General features: G+C 35.4%; 1 protein-coding gene and 2 long non-coding RNA genes across 3 annotated transcripts in view; 1 reads left to right on the plus strand and 2 right to left on the minus strand.

Annotated features, from left to right (window-relative positions):
* Positions 1 to 18,697, minus strand: part of LOC119072287 — a 381,328-nt gene that overhangs the window by 227,911 nt on the left and 134,720 nt on the right. The window lies entirely within an intron of this gene.
* On the minus strand, positions 293 to 17,635 carry LOC119072286. The gene is made up of 3 exons (XR_005086825.1): positions 17,622 to 17,635; positions 10,760 to 10,765; positions 293 to 563 (listed from the first exon to the last, which is right to left on the minus strand). It is a non-coding gene; the product is annotated as an uncharacterized LOC119072286 (long non-coding RNA).
* Positions 2,990 to 18,697, plus strand: part of LOC119072236 — a 273,319-nt gene continuing 257,611 nt past the window's right edge. Inside the window, exon 1 of the mRNA XM_037177409.1 lies at positions 2,990 to 3,914. The gene's annotated coding sequence lies outside the window, so the exon portion shown is untranslated. The remainder of the gene's footprint in view (positions 3,915 to 18,697) is intronic.

Raw genomic sequence — 18,697 nt, forward strand, 5'->3', positions numbered from 1 at the left:
TAAAGAATAATGACAATCATCACAACAGGTGAATTTTTGTATGAAATCCGCCATGCTATAATCAAGTGTGGAGTGTCACCCGCGTATCTGTATCTGCGTGACCTCTACAAAGTTTACAGCCTTGGGTGTAGATCCTTTATAGTTTTCACTTTCTCAACTTTTATAATCATAGCAGTCCAGAATTTTAAGTCATGTCAAGTAGTCATTCAACGCTATATATGGTGACGTTGTCAAAATTAGTTTTGTGTCGGTTGTATAAAACAACGCATTTATCAATAAAAATTAGTTTTTCTTAAATAATTCAATTCGTTGGTGAATATGGAAATTAATATCCGTGCAAAATGTTGTGTAAATAGTGCAATTTATAACGAACTCGGTTGTGTTGAAATCAAAATAACCCAAGTGAATGTTTAGGTAGCTCCGTTTAAGATTGTTGTGCTTTGAAATACGAACTATCTTGAAATAAATATGTGTTCAGTTCATCAAACATTTCCGTTTTTATTGACCGATTTCGCATAAATATACACGATAACAGCTAACCGCAACTGCTTTTCGCAACTAGTCTGTATAGAACTCAATGATAAATTATTTTTTAGGCACACGATGTGTATTGTCACACTCGGCCTACTGCCTCTAGTGACAATTTTCACATCTAGTGCCTAAGGAAGCATCTATCGCTCGGTTGTATAAATAAATATTTCGCCACTACTTGCGAAAAGACTATTATAATTACTCTAAGATTCGCAACGAGTGAAAAAAATACCCCCATTACGTTCATCAACATAGGCGTATTTCTCTTTGCAACTGTCACTTTGTTTTCGTTTTGTAATAGTACATTACGTTACAAGGGAGATACTTTCCGAGTGACGTATATAGTTTTTCATGCCTTGGGCAAAAATTACGGAATTTTTCTCGTAATTTGGGCCCTCGGCATGAAAAGTTGTATACGCATCTGTTGTGGACGGTTTATTTTAGGCACTTTCGCTTGTCGCCCTCACTTCGTTCGGGCTACAACTCGCGAAATTGCCTAAAATATACCGTCCACAACAGATACGTAAATAACTATTTTTTGATACCAACATTGAAAAATGATACTTTCGCCCCGCATATGAGGGGCGAAAGTAAAAAAATGCATCCCACGGGGAGAAAGTACTTAACGAAGAGCGAACGCAACTGAACGAACAGCGAAAGTGACTGACGTCACAGAAAATGAGAGAAATGAGTCGAGTTGTCAACAAAATCCGCTCATATTATGCAGAATACTTTGATCAAAATTGTAAAACACTGTGCGCCAGTGTTCTTATTGAAATTAGCATACAAAGTTGATACTTTTTGTTACTGAATGATTTGTTAGTTATATCTTAATTTTTGTGTGTGTTTATTGTTGTGATGGCTAAATTATTAAATTTTTCATATAACAGGGGGCTGCCGCCCCCTGGACCCCCGCATTTTCTGGCTAAATGCCTTTTCATTTCAACATTTTGTTGCGATGTTTGCGATACGTATCAATTTTCAATGTTGGTATCAAAAAAAATAGTATGAACGACTCGGGGGAAAAGTAAAAAAATTCAACCTGTGCGATTAGAGCCCTTGCCTTCGGCGCGGGCTCCAACTCTCGCACACGGTTGAATTTTTTTACTTTCGCCCCTTGTCATTCAATGTACTATTACATGCTTGCTAAGCAGGGCGAAAGTAAGAAATGTCAAATTCAAGGGGCGAAAGCGATAGCTTTCGCCCCGTGGGTTTACATTTCTTTTTCGCCCCGCTTAGCAAGCATGTAAAACAAATTGATGTGTTTGTTTCGTGGATTAAAATGGGTATTCACGCCACGCACAGATAAAAAGTTATTTGTTCACATAGGGGAAACAAGTTGGAGATTTGAGCGTAGCGTGGGCCACAATTCAAATGAGAAAATGCAATTTCCAACTTTTTTTCACAATAACTGCACTCGAAGTTTCAGCGCAGGCGAGAAAATGACTATTTTCTCGCCTAGGTTGTGAAAAATTATATGGCCCTCGCTTCGCTTTGATTGGAACTTCCTAATTCTCCCATTAGTAAACAAATAGCCATTTCCTGGGGGCATAGTGAATAATAGTTATTTGCTCAAGGAGCCGATAAAATGATTTTTTTTTACTTTTTTCCCGAGGTCACAATGTCTTTCCCAAACGCTTGAACGTTTCTGCGGAGGGGAGAAAATGACTATTTTCTCGCCTGTGTTGTGAAAAATGACGTACGTAATTGTTCGGAACGATAAATTTTGACTCGCTTGAGGCAACGGTCACACTTGGTAAAAAAAATCCAAACAATAACGTAACCTACTCCTTCCTAAATTCAATTCACCCGAAAGCTGTACATTAAAACAATTTTACCTCAAATTTTCAGGAAAAAAATGATTTCACGCGTATCCCTTTCATTAGTACAGATTTTATGCTTCACTCCTAATTGCTGTGCATGTATAACATCCACTGATAACTTTACCCAATATATTCCGCTTAAAAAACAGCCAGACAGTCGAACATTAAAATTCATTCTTCAACAAAAAACCAAATTGCATATATACACTTCGGTGTGTTATACAGGGCGCATAATACCTACATTTCGTTCTCGCGGAGAAAATCCAAAATATTGTTCATTTTCACACTCCCCTTCGGACATTTCTCTTCGAGCTATGCGCAGTTACGTTGTTTACGTTCCTCGATGGATAATGACTTCCTCATTTTCGAAAATTGAATATTTCCCTACAAAAGTGCATATCAAAAGCCGGCAGTTCGGCTTCCTTGTACTGCTGACTGATTCTGTATGTAGTATTCAAATGTCTCTAGCCGACTTGCATAAATATACACAAACAAATGTCAGCGCGCGCATTTAACCTTGCTCTTCGAAAATAATATCCTTTCGATATGCCCTTGTGTGTACACACGGTATAACATAAAAATATGCGTCGAGACCGAAATCATGTAATATACCGTCAGTACGACATTAACTGCTCTTGTGGTATGGTCTAAGCAATCAGGTGTTGTTATCGATGTGTCGATTTTTCTGTCGTATTGAAAGTTTATGATTTTCCGCAAATGCAACACTTTCGTGATTTATGGGAACAGTGTCGTTTTGTTGGATACAACTCGGAACCGTGTACAGAAATAAGAATTGCAAATAAAATGTTAATTTAATTGAGCGTGTTGTGTAGCCGGCAAAGATATTTTTTTTTTGATAAAATTATTTTAAACTAAGCCAATCATTTCCAGTGTTTGCCGCTGTGTATATTGTGTCTGTGTAGTAAACTTTTTGTATACGAAAATGTAACAATAAATTGGCGGGTTGGCATACTCTACTCTTTTATTAATATACATAGCGCGCGGTCAGACAAAAAAACCGGCATTATACCTCAGCAAGGATACAAATTAAAGAATTGTTTAGCCTCGTTGCGGTGCGTATAAATAATGTGTCTAACTCGGCTTATTATACTCACCCAGTCACCATAATTTTCATGCAATTACGTGTGTGTTTATAACCATTTTTCCTACCGAACGGAAATTCTTTGTTTTGGATTTATAAAATTAAATTCAAATTTATGGTGCAGAAGAAAGTGAAGAAGCGATGTGATGTTAATTTATGATGGAAATAATAAATAAGTCGGAATTCGAAGAATTTGAATGAGTTCTGAAACGGATCGCGAGTGATAGCAGGAAGGAGGAAGAAGAAAAAGTGAATTTAACCGTGTGTACAGGCATAAATCGTTTACATGACAATTTATGTTAACGACATGATGGGAAATACTAGTCAATGTGGATGAAAAGAGAGAAAGAGGATATACAATATTGAAATTGGAGATTCGGGCGATAATTTGGTGATTAGAACTTAAGCCGACACTTTTATGAATGGATTATTTTGGATAATTTTACACTTTTTATAAGGTAAGTGGTGGCTCGTTATTATGAATAAATTCGTCTACCGGGTGTTGTTTAGCTGATAATAACTAGAAGATTTAGGGCCTTTTGATCAGTGTTGTCGTTGTAAAATTTGGTCCGATTTTTGTTATTGTTAAATACAAAACCATAGAGCCTGACAGAGAAGAAAAGGGTCACAGGTCCTGTACGAGAAAAAAGTTTTTTTTTTGAATATTGTGTTTGATGTTGTCTGAAGATTTGTTGAACAAAAAAAGGGTAAACCCTTTAGTTCCTATGCCACTAATCTTTGAATCTTTCTCTGAAACGTGTCGTCTGTACGAGTTCAAATTAATTTTCCTTGAAAAAGAACAAAATGGAAAATAAAATCTTTCGTTAGTTTGTCCATTTGCTTCGATAGGCAGATATTTGTAAATTTCGGTAGCAAAGGATTTTCCTATCGTTTTCCAAGGATTTTTACTGATTCTGGATTGAAAGATTTTTTCAGTTTTCGAGGGTTTTCAAGGACTTTAAAGGATTTTCTAAAATTTTGCGAATTTTCTTCAGGATTTTCTTTGAATTTTGAATGAATTTGAAGATTTTCTTTTTTTAAATTTGAAGAATTGTTTTTTGACTGACAAAGGATTTTCTACTAATTTTGAATGAATTTGAGGATTCTTAAAATTTTGAAGAATTTTCTTTGACTATTTGTCCTTCGATTTGCTCCTATATCTCCTAAGTGCTTCGTTAGATTGTTGTTAAATAACCTGACATCATCTGCCATGGGTAAAGAGAATGTTTGGTGAATTGAAACTTTTTGAGGATATCAAAGCTATTAAGCGTCATCCCATACGATATCGGTTGTTTTGAAAACATTCACAGGAAATTTGGTTCTTTTGAGAATTTTTACCGATAAGATTGTCGCGATGATCTATTTTCGTAAAAGCCGAAACCAGAAAATTCAACCTCATTCAATCAAGGACTTGATGTGTGGTTTCTACCTTTTTTCCGAAATGCTGCTTTTGAACTGCATTGTAACTCAACGTCAGACAATGAAACTTTCCAGAAATTGAACTCTACTAAATATTAAACTGTCCAGTGTGTTTCCGACATTTCACTCTCACATTCGTTGGTTGTCGTTTATTGTATGTGTAATTAAAAGCTTCCTTTTATAATTAATCCGTTTTCCGTCTTAGAATTCTTTTTATCTTAATTCAGCTGAAATGTAAATGCAAACCATTTCGATGCCTTTGGAATGTAAACATTGTTCGTAGTTACACAATTACTTATTCGCTTTGTGCACAATGGTGTACAATAGAGTTTTGTGTGCGGGGGTTTTGTGTTGGAAAAAACACTTTCGACTTTCCGTAAAGTTTGTGCAAGTTTCTTTCATAGCAGATATTATCACAACAAAACTTTTGCTTGCTATAAATTCGTGAATTTTTGCAAGTTAGGTTGTAATTTGTGCACACATAGTACCAGTACAATCTAAACAAAATTATTAAATGAATTCTTTAGAAGTTGAAGCTGCTGATGGACGAAAGGCTATGAACTATTTATCTAAATTTGTAAGGTCCTAAGGGGTTGGGAGATTTTTTTCAATTTGAAAAGTTGTTTCATTTGGAGGGTATATTTATCGACACTTTAACGTTTTGATTTGTATGCAAGTTTGTATGTGAGTTTTTCTTCATTTGATATTGAAGCTACAGCAGTGCAAAATAATTTCGGCTACGCCTCGAATCAACAAAATTCACACGAAAGCTCTACTTTCCAACTTTTCATTCATAAGAAGCATAACACATAACAAGCGATAAAAAGAGTTTTCCTGTGAATTTTGTTGATCCGAGGCGTAGCCGAGCTCTACAAACACACGAAAATGAGAATTTCTATTTTTATTTTGTATGACCAAATGTAATTACAATCTCGAAGCTATTCAGAAAAGATTTTCAGTCTGGTTTCTTGATAAGAAGATAATTTGAGTAATTCTCAGCGATTTCTATAACTTTTTTTTAATTCGACGAGGACTGAACTTTAAGTGAGGTTAAGTTCGTTAATGGAAAGTATCGGTGAAATAATCTAGGAGTTATTAGGTAGTTCCATGATATTTTTGAACAGTGGCTAGAATTGATTGAAAAATCAGTCCTGACCTGATTCCGTGCCTTGGAAATAAGTTACAGAATTTTTTCCGTAACTTTGGCCCTCAACATGATACGTTGTATACGTATCTGTTTTGGACTGTTGATTTTAAGGTACGTGTCGTTGTAACCGCCACCTTTTTGGCTGCGTACAGATAGCTTCTATAGTTTAGTGCTGGTTTTGTGCTATCGAATGGCACTAGCTTTGAGTTTTGTGCTGTTCAGGTACCGGAGAAAACACAGTTTGAAAGTATGACGTATAGCGTTATGGTGGTGTAGCCGAAACCATGGGTCAGAACTTAGCCTATATTATAGTAGTGGCAGACAACAAGCATATTAACAATCTTATTATTTAAACTATTACTTCATTTGATCGAAGATTTTCAGAAATGGATTTTTGAAATCTTTTACTTCATTTGTTCTAAACATGCTTTTTGCTATATAAGACCTTATTAGTCAGATCTTGCCGTTGTCGATAACAGATGAGAGTCGTCTGTAACAGGTTAATTAAAAGCATGTTGTAGTTATAGTTTTGTGCTGATTAATGAGCCTATTCACAAGTTTTGTGCTGCCACATGTTATGAAATATTTCAATTTTCACTGTGCACTTCGTTCGGGCTCTGTAATAAGACACTTTCGACTCTAGGGAAAAGAAAAGCATGTAAAATTCTTTACTACATTATTTTTCACATACATTGTGCTATAAAAGATCACGTTCACGGGGAACTCACGGCTTATTTGTATCAGATGATTGGTCGTTTCATTTTTATCTAAAGTCTACTGAAAATGTTGGTTCACGACGTTGTACGTACAAGTCATTTTTTAATATTATTTAATTTTGCTGCGGATGGTACTTGTACATAGCTGGACTCAAAAAGCCACAATTTGCAACCCGATATTAGTTCTTAATAAAAAAAAATCTTCTGGATCCACATCGGAGCAGTTTTTTTTCGCTTCCTTTAGTATCCGATTTCACACTAATCATTAATATTTCAAGGAGAAACAATATAACCAGATTAGCACAGCATACTTGGTAATGTAACGAATAGTAGGTTTAGTAGATTACATTGGATGCTGCGGAGGTAGTTCATTACATGAGGGCTCAATTTTGTGATACGAGCCGAACTCACAAGTGTGGTTTTAAGCAACAAGCTTTGGAAACGGTTATTTTGACAAGTGTAGAGTTATTTTGACCGAGCCGAAGGCGAGGTATGCGACTACACGAGTCAAAATAACCGTTTCCAAAGCGAGTTGCTTACAACCACACGAGTGAGTTCGCGAGTTCACAAAATTGATTCCGAGTGTAATGAACTACCAAGCAGCATCCAATGTATGCTGTTTTATTGCCTATTCACCCGGAATATTGTTGTTACGAGTACATTTTTCCACCCAAGGACCTGACAGTTCAAAACCAAAAGTGTTCAAGAAGACACTAGCAGATTCTTGAATACCATAAGATTATTCTAAATTAATGCACAATTTCACAACATTTATGTCGCGCTATTTCATTCACTGCCAGACTAATAATAAACATAAAAAATACCGATAGCACAAAACCAACAAAAAAATCTGTTGTTTGAAACATTTATAAACGAATTTAGTCTGCTCATGAAATCGGCTCACACTTCTTCATAACATTAATCCCGAAAGCATCACTGGCAACACTACTGTTTTGATGACATGTTGACAAACTACTTCGACTGTTTTGTTTTTGTGAAGTGCTAGATTCATATTTTGCGTAATATTAGTCGATTTTAGTGGTGTTACAATAAATTTTGCTGTGAAGTGAAGCGAATACACGATAATAAAGACAAAAGGGTTGATTGTTTTTGAAAATAAGTGAAAAATGCAAAAATTAAAATTGTTTGGCCATAGGTGTTCGTCGAAGTTGAAAAAATTTAAATTATTTATATAGACAAAATGGCCGTCACTTATTTTTGTGTTTTTTTTTAAAGTTTTTAATGAATTTGCTTAGATTGGTGTGCACTTAATTCAAGTGACAAAGTTTGTGATATTAAAACTAAAATAACATCGCGAGTATTGTTTCGATTTCAGTGCTAATGAATATTTCATGTGATACACTTTTGCTGATAAGTAATGAAATTCTGCTGGTATGTAATGAAAATCTCCTGATATGTAATGAATTTTACTTTACTATTGAGGTAATGTGGCCTTTCCCTCACTAGTGAAAACCCTTTTTCTCGCTCGTAAAGTAAAACGCCATACTTTACGCGTGAAATAATTTGATATCTCGTATCACGATGAGTACTGGAGATCTGGATACGAGATATCAAATTACTTCACTGGTATAGTAATGTACTATTCATATGAATATTCCTTCACTTGTGATGTAATGAAAAAGTTCCCACATGTAACGATCACTTTCCGTGGGTGGGAAATGTACGTGTAACAACAATATTCCGGGTGGATAGGCAATAAACGTTCTTGTTTGAAACTTTTTATGAGTGGCAGTTCGAACCAAACGATGCAGCCACACAAATTTTTGTATAAGGGCTACCCTAATAGGGGAACCCAATGTATAATGGGAAAAGAAATGATGAATGAATGAATTAACAAGGCAAAATACAAAGTTGCAAACAGTTACGTGAGGTATTTTACTCACCTAGCCCCTGAGAAATTCTTTTTACGTTCATGTCATTGAAGCAATAGTACATTACTATGCAAGGGAAGTAAAGTGATATCTCGTATCCAGATGAGAAAAAGTATCCGAGGGCGGCAGCCCGAGGTACTTTTACTCATCGTGATACGAGATATCACTTTATTTTCCGTGTGTAGTACGGCGTTTTACTATGCGAGTGATGTAAAGGTTATTGCCTATACATGTAATAGCCTTATTACATGCACCAGCATAGTAAAAACTCATTTCCCGGGCTTAGTAATGCAAATCTGTTCTTACACTGGATTCGAACTTTTACAGAAACAGTTTTGATTGTTTGTGTGGATCATCTGAAAAACAGCTGAAGTAAATTCATGCTGAATTTTCACTGCCTCTGACTATAAATGTACATTCAAAATTAGAATTCAGTTGCAATAGAATCTTTGAACATAAGAGGACACAAGTCCGTTGGGATCAAAAGTAGGTCTATTCCATCTGTCAAAGTGCCGTTTTAAACGTCAAACATAAGAAATCTTTTAAGTAGTCAGTAATTTCGTTGATTTTTCTTAAATTGTTTTTCACTAACTGGATTTTTAAAAAGATAAGGAAGAATTAACGAAATTGCCGACCGTTTTACAGAGTTTCGAATTTTGACGTTTAAAACGTCACTTTGACAGGTGTAATAGACCTACTTTTGTTCCCAACGGACTCGTTAACCTGAGTGCATTATGACGCTACTTCTTTTTACTTCAACTGCAATCTCGATAACTATTTCACTCAACTTAATATACCAACTCCCACACATCCGTCCGACTTCACAATAGATTTTCACCGAATTATCGTCCAATGAACTGGGGATAAGCTGTATACATATCTCTCCTAATTTTATCCAATCAATCATGAAAACATTTCGTTATTATTAATCGAGAAAATATCTTTTTCTCTTTATTTTCACAAAAAAAGTTTTTTTTTATATAATTCAATGCATTCAAGTCTGCATATTGTATTTGCATAAAATATTGAACATCAAAGAAGCATGACCTTTTCACTGGGTATTCGATAAACGGGAAAATCCATCGATTTAGTGGGATGTTAAAAGCCAGAAATTGTTACACAAAAATATCAAATAAAAACGAGTATTTGATCATGGTAATTTCAAATTTTCCAGAACGATGAAAGGATTATATTAGGTTCGCTCTGTCTACGAACGGAAAGATAGTAGTATACTACACACAGAGAGAAAATGTTTGTTTTTCAAAGGAAATCAATTTCGACTTGGATAAATAAATTCATTAAATTAAGGAAAATACGTGAAAGCCCCGTTTGTGTAAACACAAACAATGTTATTGAAATTATGTTTTCGAAAATAGAAATATCTTTCATAGTCATTATCAATGGTTATCGAGCGTTTTTTTTTATATTCTTCTTTGATCAAGAAAAAACGGTTTGAAAAACAGAGCAAGAAATAACACATTTTATCGGAATAAAACTCAGAACTGAATGGATATAGACGGACCAGTGACCAGTCTAAATAGATTGTTTCTACTCGCTTAAAAAAATGAAAAAAAAATTCTTGATAACGTTTCACCATATTCTCACTCACGTAGTGGATTAACTACACTGTTTCCTAAGAATAGCCTCTGTCTCAAAATTTTCAAATAATTTGTTTTATTCTTTTATGCAACGGGCAAGCAATCATCAAATCTACTACTTCTCTCGTCTGAATGTATTAGATTCAAAATCTTTTACTTCAATTGTTTGAAGTTACATTTTACCAATGAAAGAGAACTCTCTAGTCATCATTTATTTTTGTCGTTTGTTGCCAATAACAGTTAAAATTCGTAATTGTAGTTTTAGGTCCGGTCTATTCCTCCATCAAAACCATAATAATGCTGATACAAAATGAATTCCCTCCGACTGACATTGAACTGAAACTCATTAATAGTGACAATTTTCGAGGTCAATTCGTTCCGCCAATTCAATGTCTATTCTTGCCAAAATCTTGTCTCTTTTAGAATCGAATTGTAATTGTACTCAGAGACAACTCGTTAATGAAGAGCGTATTAAGTTTTCTTAGTCCTGTTCTCAGAGGTCTCCTACAACAACAACACAGTTACTCCTACGGTAATCTTCACTTTTTCTTTGTTATGTTTAGAGACTTAAACAAAAGATTTTTATCAGCTCAGAAATAACTATTCAAATCGCCAGTTTAACACATTCAAAATAATTGCGGCTTGTCAACTTTCGACACCCTGGACTTTACTTAAATAGTCGTGGAATACCTCCAAATAAATTTCTAAAAATCTAGAATTCAGTTTTGGACTTTTAGAAACTTATTTGAAGGCATTCCTCGACTATTAAAGTAAAGTCCAGGGTGCCGAAAGTTGGCAAGCCGCAATTAATTTCAATGTGATATCCTCACACGAAAAATTCCCTTGCTTCGCTCGTGGTTACAAACATTCATAACAGTTGCATTGGGGTCTGTCACTGTTTCGACCTGACAGAAACAGAAATTTTTAATAATTGGCGACAGTGGCAAAGAGATAACCAACCTCAAGAGTATAGTCATACCTTTTTGCATGAGAATGCCTAGTGAATTGTAAGCGAAATGACCCGTCATGCTCAACTGTGGATAGCAGCGTTTTCCGTTTCATGAGCCATTTAGCGATTTTACAGACATCAAACAAAAAATCCGAAAAAGAAAATCTAGTCCTTTATTTGCTAAAACTAAAACAAAGAACTACCAAATCAGAAACATGTCGATATTCACTTTTCTCTGACTGTAGAGTTTCATACATTTTAGCGTAAAATACTTCACGAACCATACCCTTGCCTCATCCAACCAAAAGAAAACTAGGCGCCTGTCTCTGTTCAGCGATTTTGTATTCATTGCATCGAATCGCTGAGAATCGTTTGCTTTATTTCTACAAATATTAAACTAATGAAACTGCCCCCCTCTACCCCGATTTTTAGTAGGGCTCGAAACAGGTCATTTTAATTCAGGTCAAAACAAGTTTCAGGTATTTCAGGTCAGGTTTCCAGGTTGACCTGACCTGTTCCGAGCCTCAATTTTTTACGTGGACAATTTCCTTTTTAAGTGGTTGCGACGAGGCCAATGAGATGTGTCCAAGGTTTCTACACAATCTCACGATTTCTCTTGTCGTTTCTTCACTCTTTGGTGATTTTTCTTTGCAATTCATCATTCTTGGTTGCAGTGAAGATGAAGAAACACATTGTGAATCAAAGGAAATGGTCTGTTGTTACTAAGTAAAATAGATATCTTTTGGGCAGGTTACCCACCGATTGCCATAATAACATGTGTAGCTGAACTGATTTTGTATAAGCATTAGAGATAAACAAAGTAAGTAGCAGATTGAACAATTTTATGATGCAATCCTTGTCGTTTATAAAAAGAAATTTTTTATAATCAGAAAAACTTTGAGCTGGACGAACCTTACCCAGCTGCAAATTTGTTAGTCCATCCATTTCTTTCAAAACCATCCTTAAAATCAAAGGTATTGTTAACGAATTGAATTATCCCAAGTAAAATTACACTCGGAACACCACCCGCACGTAAAATTCTCTCACATTTCATAAAATTAATTTTTCCGAATGCTTAAATCTGAACTGAAACCTGAAACGATGCTGTACAGATTACAAAATTTATTATAGTTTGTTCGCACAATAAAATAAAAATAAATTTCCACGAACCAAATGCGGAAAAATGTTCTTGCAATTCACACCGTATTAACGCGTACAATAGCGACTTGAAATAGTTTACGAGAATCTTCAAATTTAACATTCTGCAACGGAAAATTTTTATATTTTCGCTTAATGCAAGCAGCTCGTTATTATGTTGTTAATAAATGTTTGAAGCGCAAAAAGTGAATTCTGGCGTTTTAGAAGCATCCCCGCTAATAAATTTATCGTTATGTATTACGGAGGACTGTTTATTGGGAATCGTATTACAGAAGACTATACGACACCCATTTGTTTACAAGCTGGGTATATGCTTTCGGATTTAGATTTAGTTGTTATTGTAATTTTAGCATTGTGCAATTCAGAGGGAGTTGTTTGCTGATTGTGTTATTCTAACAGTTATAGCTTTAATGTCTGATCAGTTTCTTTGCGTATTATTTTCACTGTTTGCTTAATGTGCTATTTCAAGCGTGAAAATGTATTTTCTTTTGAATAATGTTGGAAAATTTGTACGGCTTTATCGTTTAAAGCACATCAGTTCGTTCGGAAGCGCCGTATTTGACTTGTTGTAAACTTGTTGACCGTTGTAAGTATTAAAATCGTTCGCGAATTCGTTAAATAATTCGAATCATTCATGTGGAATTAATAACATTGATCGGATCGTAATGGTGACTTCTTATAATTGTAACGCTGTAGCCATCCACAGTTCCAATTCCAGCTTTTGGAAAGGTCCAATTTCTTCTCACGAGCAGGAATTTCTCATTAAAATTTCCCGCTTAACAAAAAAATTTTGAATCGTGTCGCCTCGGGTGAACCGAAATTTCCAGCGAACACTGGTCGTGTGCTCGCATGTATTTTCCACCAGAGGTCTACATGCTATACACACATAACAGTTATTTGTGTACCGAGTGGATTAAATAGGAAATTCCAACAGGAGCGATGTTTGTGGTCAGAGCGAAGCGAGAGCCGCATTTTCGCTCGAGATTAAATTTTATATTTTTTCCAGATATGAGCAAAACGTTTTTATATTTGCACGGTGTGATGTAGCGTTTTGCTCCACGAAACAAAAAAAACTTCAATTTAGCCCATTTTTGAAAACCAAGTCACAGATCAAGTGATAAAAATGTATTTTTTCCCCACGAGAGAGAAAATGCTCCACTTTTCTCATGAAACGTCACTAGAAATGTCATTCGATTCATCGTTAACAAATAGTTATTTACATATCTGTGGTGGACGGTAGGTCTTAGGCAATGTCACGAGTTACAGCCTGAACGACGTTAGGGCGACAAGCGACAGTGCCTAAAATCAACCGTCCACAACAGATGCGTATACATTTTTTATGCTGAAATTTATGCCCAAGTCTTGAAACGTAATGTTCTCATGGCCTATTGACGGGAGAAAATAAGCTACATCACACCAAGCAGGCGAAAAATAGGTATTTTCTCCCCTCCTCTGTAATTTCGGAAGCCAAGGGAGAAAAGTTGGAAATTGCATTTTCTCGGATGACTTGCTTTTATTATCGCTACTCTTCTACGATTAAAACTCCTCAGCACTCCTCAAAAGACAATAGCATTGAAGTTTCCATTATCAGACGCGTAACATATTCATTAGGAAAAGAACAAAATAATTGAAATGCCAAAAGGAATTCAAAGGCTGAAATATGTTTCTACCACCACGTGCCGTTGAAACCATTATTGCTTAACATTTACCTATATTTGGGTGGAAATACGAAAAAGTCTACTTAGTTAATTGGGGATCTTAATGCTACATAGTGTTCCACTGAAATGATAATGAAACTCAGGCCTACAGCATTCTAAGTGCAACATTGCCATAATTACATTTCTTGTTAATAATTGCAACATAATCAAAATAAATCTAACTCTTAATTGAACCCCTGGAATGTACTGCAATAGTCTCTGTTGTTTTGTTCGATATAATTTGCCATACTGAGCTAAGAAATGATTGTCATCGTGCAATAAAAAGCAAATTGTTTACTTTTGTGCAGTTAAGGAAGCCATAGCAATAGTCGTGTCTTATTACCGGGAGTTAATTCCAATTTATTGGTATTGTTATACATTGTACGCATACATGAGTAAATAAATCTACAATCGAGCCCACAATGTACACAGGCAGTTTCGAAAGATTGAATGAGATTATGTTGAGTTGATAACGGGGATTATTTTCTGCATTCATGTTCGAATTGCGTTGGCATGTTACGGTATTATATCGAAATACTTGAACATGACAGAATTGAAATCGATGGGTCTTGCAATAAAGCCGATTTCAAAGTATAAAATAAATAAACTCCGGTTGGCTCTTTGTGTATTCGCATAAAGGAGGGCCTTTATTAAAGGCGCGCTATTCGTTACATAAAACCTTTTACTGCGACCCAAATAAATATTATGCGGAAACGCACGTAAGTGTAAGATCAAAGGCAAAAAAAATGTTAATTGAAAAGTCAAATTTTAAGGAGTTTTATATGGTATAGAGGCAATATGTTCCAAAACATTCGAATTTTCTTTTTCTCTTCAAACGAGCGTACTAGTGCGGATCGTTGTGTCATTCCGCTCACTTAGCAGAGCCGTTTGTGAAAATACTTTCCACAAAAATTCTTTGACATGATCACGACACAGAAATAGTACATTTCGTACCTAGGACTAAAAGTCTTTTTTTAGCGTGAGAGAGGTTTCCAGACAGAGCCTTCGGTTCTGCCTGGAATCGAATACCGAAGTCGAAATACACTCACACGAATATTGACTGGCCGAACGATCCCGATTTCATCCACAGATATCGGTTTTCATATGAATATTGATGATGTCTCTATGTCTCTATGGATGAAATTTGAGAGTAATTTGACAATTCGTATGGCCTTGGACCTATATACAGACCCGAAAAGTATTTATCACTCGATGACGAAACGTAGAACTTCCATTACTTTTTTGAGAAAAACGCCGCGCGCCGTAAGCAACTCGGTGATAAATGCTTTTTAGTCACACGAAGTCCAAAAGCATTTAAGAATCAGTGGCATAAATAACTGTTACGCTACGGCAAGCGAGTGCTGTATGAAAGTTTTTATCTCAAAATATGGGAAATTCTCAATCCGATGCGAAGCTGAGGTTGACAACGCATCGTTTGCTAGACAGCTGACATGTACACAAAGTCAACATTGAATCATTTAGCTGACAATATCGTGCTCAGAAATTCATTCTGATTCACCAGCTTTTCTGTTACTTTCCAATAAGAAAAGTCGATGTAGCTCAGTTTCAGTATTAGTCTCAGACTGAGTTACATCGAATTTTCCTAAAGTAACAGAAAACTAGTAAAAATTCAACACCTCTTTCGATGGACACAAATTCACTCAAGAAAAAACGGGGAACAGTTTTTAAACGGAGAGAGTTCGATTCCAGCTTCAAGCAGTGACATTTCGTTCAAATAATAGAAAAGTAACAAAGGAAGTTTCCATTATTTGAACTGCCAAGAAAACTGTTTAGAAAATTAGTTCATCCGTTCACAAGACATATAAACAAAAGCCGGCGAACCAAATGAATTTTTCATAGAGGACGCTGTCAAAATTGAGGCGTAATTCAATGTTCATGCTACAAGCCAGTACAACAAGTCATTTTTCGTTAATACAGTTTCGAGATTAAATTTGCTCCCGAATGAAGTCAAAATGACTGGATACCCTGAAATCCTTCAAGAATCGGTGCTTTGATCGTTTTGTTCGACAGCGTGTTGGAGCATCGTCCATAGGGGAACGTAGACCTACCACTCAATACACAAGCATTAGTGTCGGTACTACTTCTTTTTATGCTTTTCCATCCCCGTACAGTCCAATGTTATGCTGCTTTTTTATATTTTTAATGTTAATTTTACTGTCGTAATCCTTCTCTTGTTGTTGAGGCACTATTTGTTTATTACGCTAGTTATTTGTAATTCTTCTTTTTTTGTAATTGGTTAATCTACTGTTATGAAAAGTCTATGAACCTTTGTATAAGGACCTACCTTGTTGTTCTGATGAATAAACCAAATTAAATTAAATTAAATTAATTAGTCTGGATTCCACTTGAAAATGTACGCCGTAAGAGAGCACCGTGAAGGGTTTCTGTTGGTTGAAATTTGTCTCTCTAGGTTTTTTAATTAATAAAAATCCTTCATGAAGCTTTCTTCCTACGAAAATTCTAGCCAAGAATCGAAGTCGCCTCCGTTTATAAAACGGAGAACTTTTTCTAAACGGACTCCGATTCTACCCACATAGGTCACGGAAACCGGAAACGGTATGAAAACGAAGGTCTTTCTCAAATCTTTTCTTGCAGGTGATGTGATAGTTCAATTTTCTATTCACACGAAAATAATTGTAAACTTTTGACACTCCATCAGGTTCCCAACGTCGGCTTCTCTTCCTAAAAGTTATGATAGTCCAGTTGGGATTTTCATTCAAAAACTACCTACTTCTATGTGATTAATTACACCTGGCAGGGTGAGTTCCAAAATGGTATCTTAGTCATACTTCGTCTATACCACCACACCAACACCACTCGGTATATTGAAATAAATCTGTTAATTCTGAAATCATTTATTCTAAACGTATTAAGTGCCTTCGTATGTACAAATCGTTATTTGGTTTCGGGGAAAAAATCAATTTCCAACGCTAACTGATATTAAATTATAATCATTTTACCGTACAAATATGGGTCACCACATGACGACACGGACGATACACTCAGACTAAACCGCAAAGAAATCTTCGATTTTCCACCGATACGTATAAACAACGAAGTAATTGAACGAGTAAAATCCATAAAGTACTTAGGATTCATTATCGACGAAAACTTAAAAATGGCGGAACATGTGGACTACATTGCAAAAAAGGTGGCAAAGAAAATCGGTTTTTTGGGACGAATAAGCAACAAGTTAAATATGGAAGGAAGATTAACACTCTATAAAGCTATAATATCTCCACATTTCGATTACTGTGCGTCAGTCCTGTACCTGTGCAATTTTAATGAGTTCGATAGACTTCAAAAACTACAAAATCGAGCTCTTCGGATCATTTTACGATGCAGAACGAGGAAGAGTATCAAATCAATGCTGAACGAGCTAAATCTACTAAGTGTAAGACAACGAATCGTGATGCTCACAATGACGTTCATATATAAGATGAAAAATAAGCTGCTACCGGAATACCTACACCACTTCATTTCGTACGTGGGACAACATCACCATTACCAGCTACGCAATGTCAATGATTTTCGTCTATCGTGCGTTTCGAGATCGTCAACCCAAAACAGTTTGTTTCATAAAGGTCTTAAACAGTTTAATGAATTGCCAGTGAAATTAAAAGATGCGAAGAGTCTGAGTGAGTTTAAGGAACTATTCAAAGGTTATGTCAAAGAATTTTTGGTGATTTGACGAGAACGTTTGTTAAATGACGATGATAAGGTTGTATGACGAGCAAATTAAAAAAAAAGAGTTTTAATTTTGCGATACTAGATGAGAGGGTAGTGAGGAAAGGAAATTTTATACAGGTATAAAATTGTGAAACTTGTAAAAAACGAATGTTATAAAAGCAATGCTAAATAAATGTATTCATTCATTCAATGTATATATAATATACGAACCATTATAAATACATTTTATGAATATCCGAAGCTTAAAGCTAAATATTAAATTAACTTTACTTAATTCAAAATATAAATGTGCATCCGTAATTGATTGAATAAACTACCCAGTTTTCTCTCTGCGGCCATAAATGAACTCTGGCGATACTAAATTTTGCTCGAATTCCTCTATGGAATTCACATTTGCTTCCAATTTAAACTGGTGAGATATATAATGAAGTTGACACGATGAAAGTTTAAATGCAAAAAAACTGCCGTAAAGTGTTACGAAAATTGTTAAATTTTATGAGCGACAAATAAACATAAAGTGGAAAATTTATAGGAAATTTTTTGTATTTTATTTTGTTTAATGGTACTGGGGTAGTACTATGATGGCGAAGCTTTAATCAGACACTTTGTGTTAGTCCGAAATACATTTCGGATTTAATGTAATTAACTAACCTTTCACAGACGGCTCGTTATCATTATTGAATCTGTCACATCTTTTGATCTAACTACTTTCAACAGATTGATAATGAATCTTTTACTTCATTAGTTTAACTATTAAATTTTGCTATATAAGACGGTCTAATTCAATGTTCATCGCTTATGTTTGTCGTAGCCTATCCGTAACATAAGAAATAAAAATCATCAGCGGGTAGAAGCAGTTATGTGGCTTTGAAGAAGCCTCGGTGCTTCCGTCGTCCACCCTGGTATACGAATAATCGATGAGGTTAAAGCAGATAAAGGATGTGGCTCACAAGA

This window comes from Bradysia coprophila (genome assembly GCF_014529535.1).
Source record: "Bradysia coprophila strain Holo2 chromosome IV unlocalized genomic scaffold, BU_Bcop_v1 contig_81, whole genome shotgun sequence".
Classification (NCBI taxonomy): Eukaryota; Metazoa; Arthropoda; class Insecta; order Diptera; family Sciaridae; genus Bradysia; species Bradysia coprophila.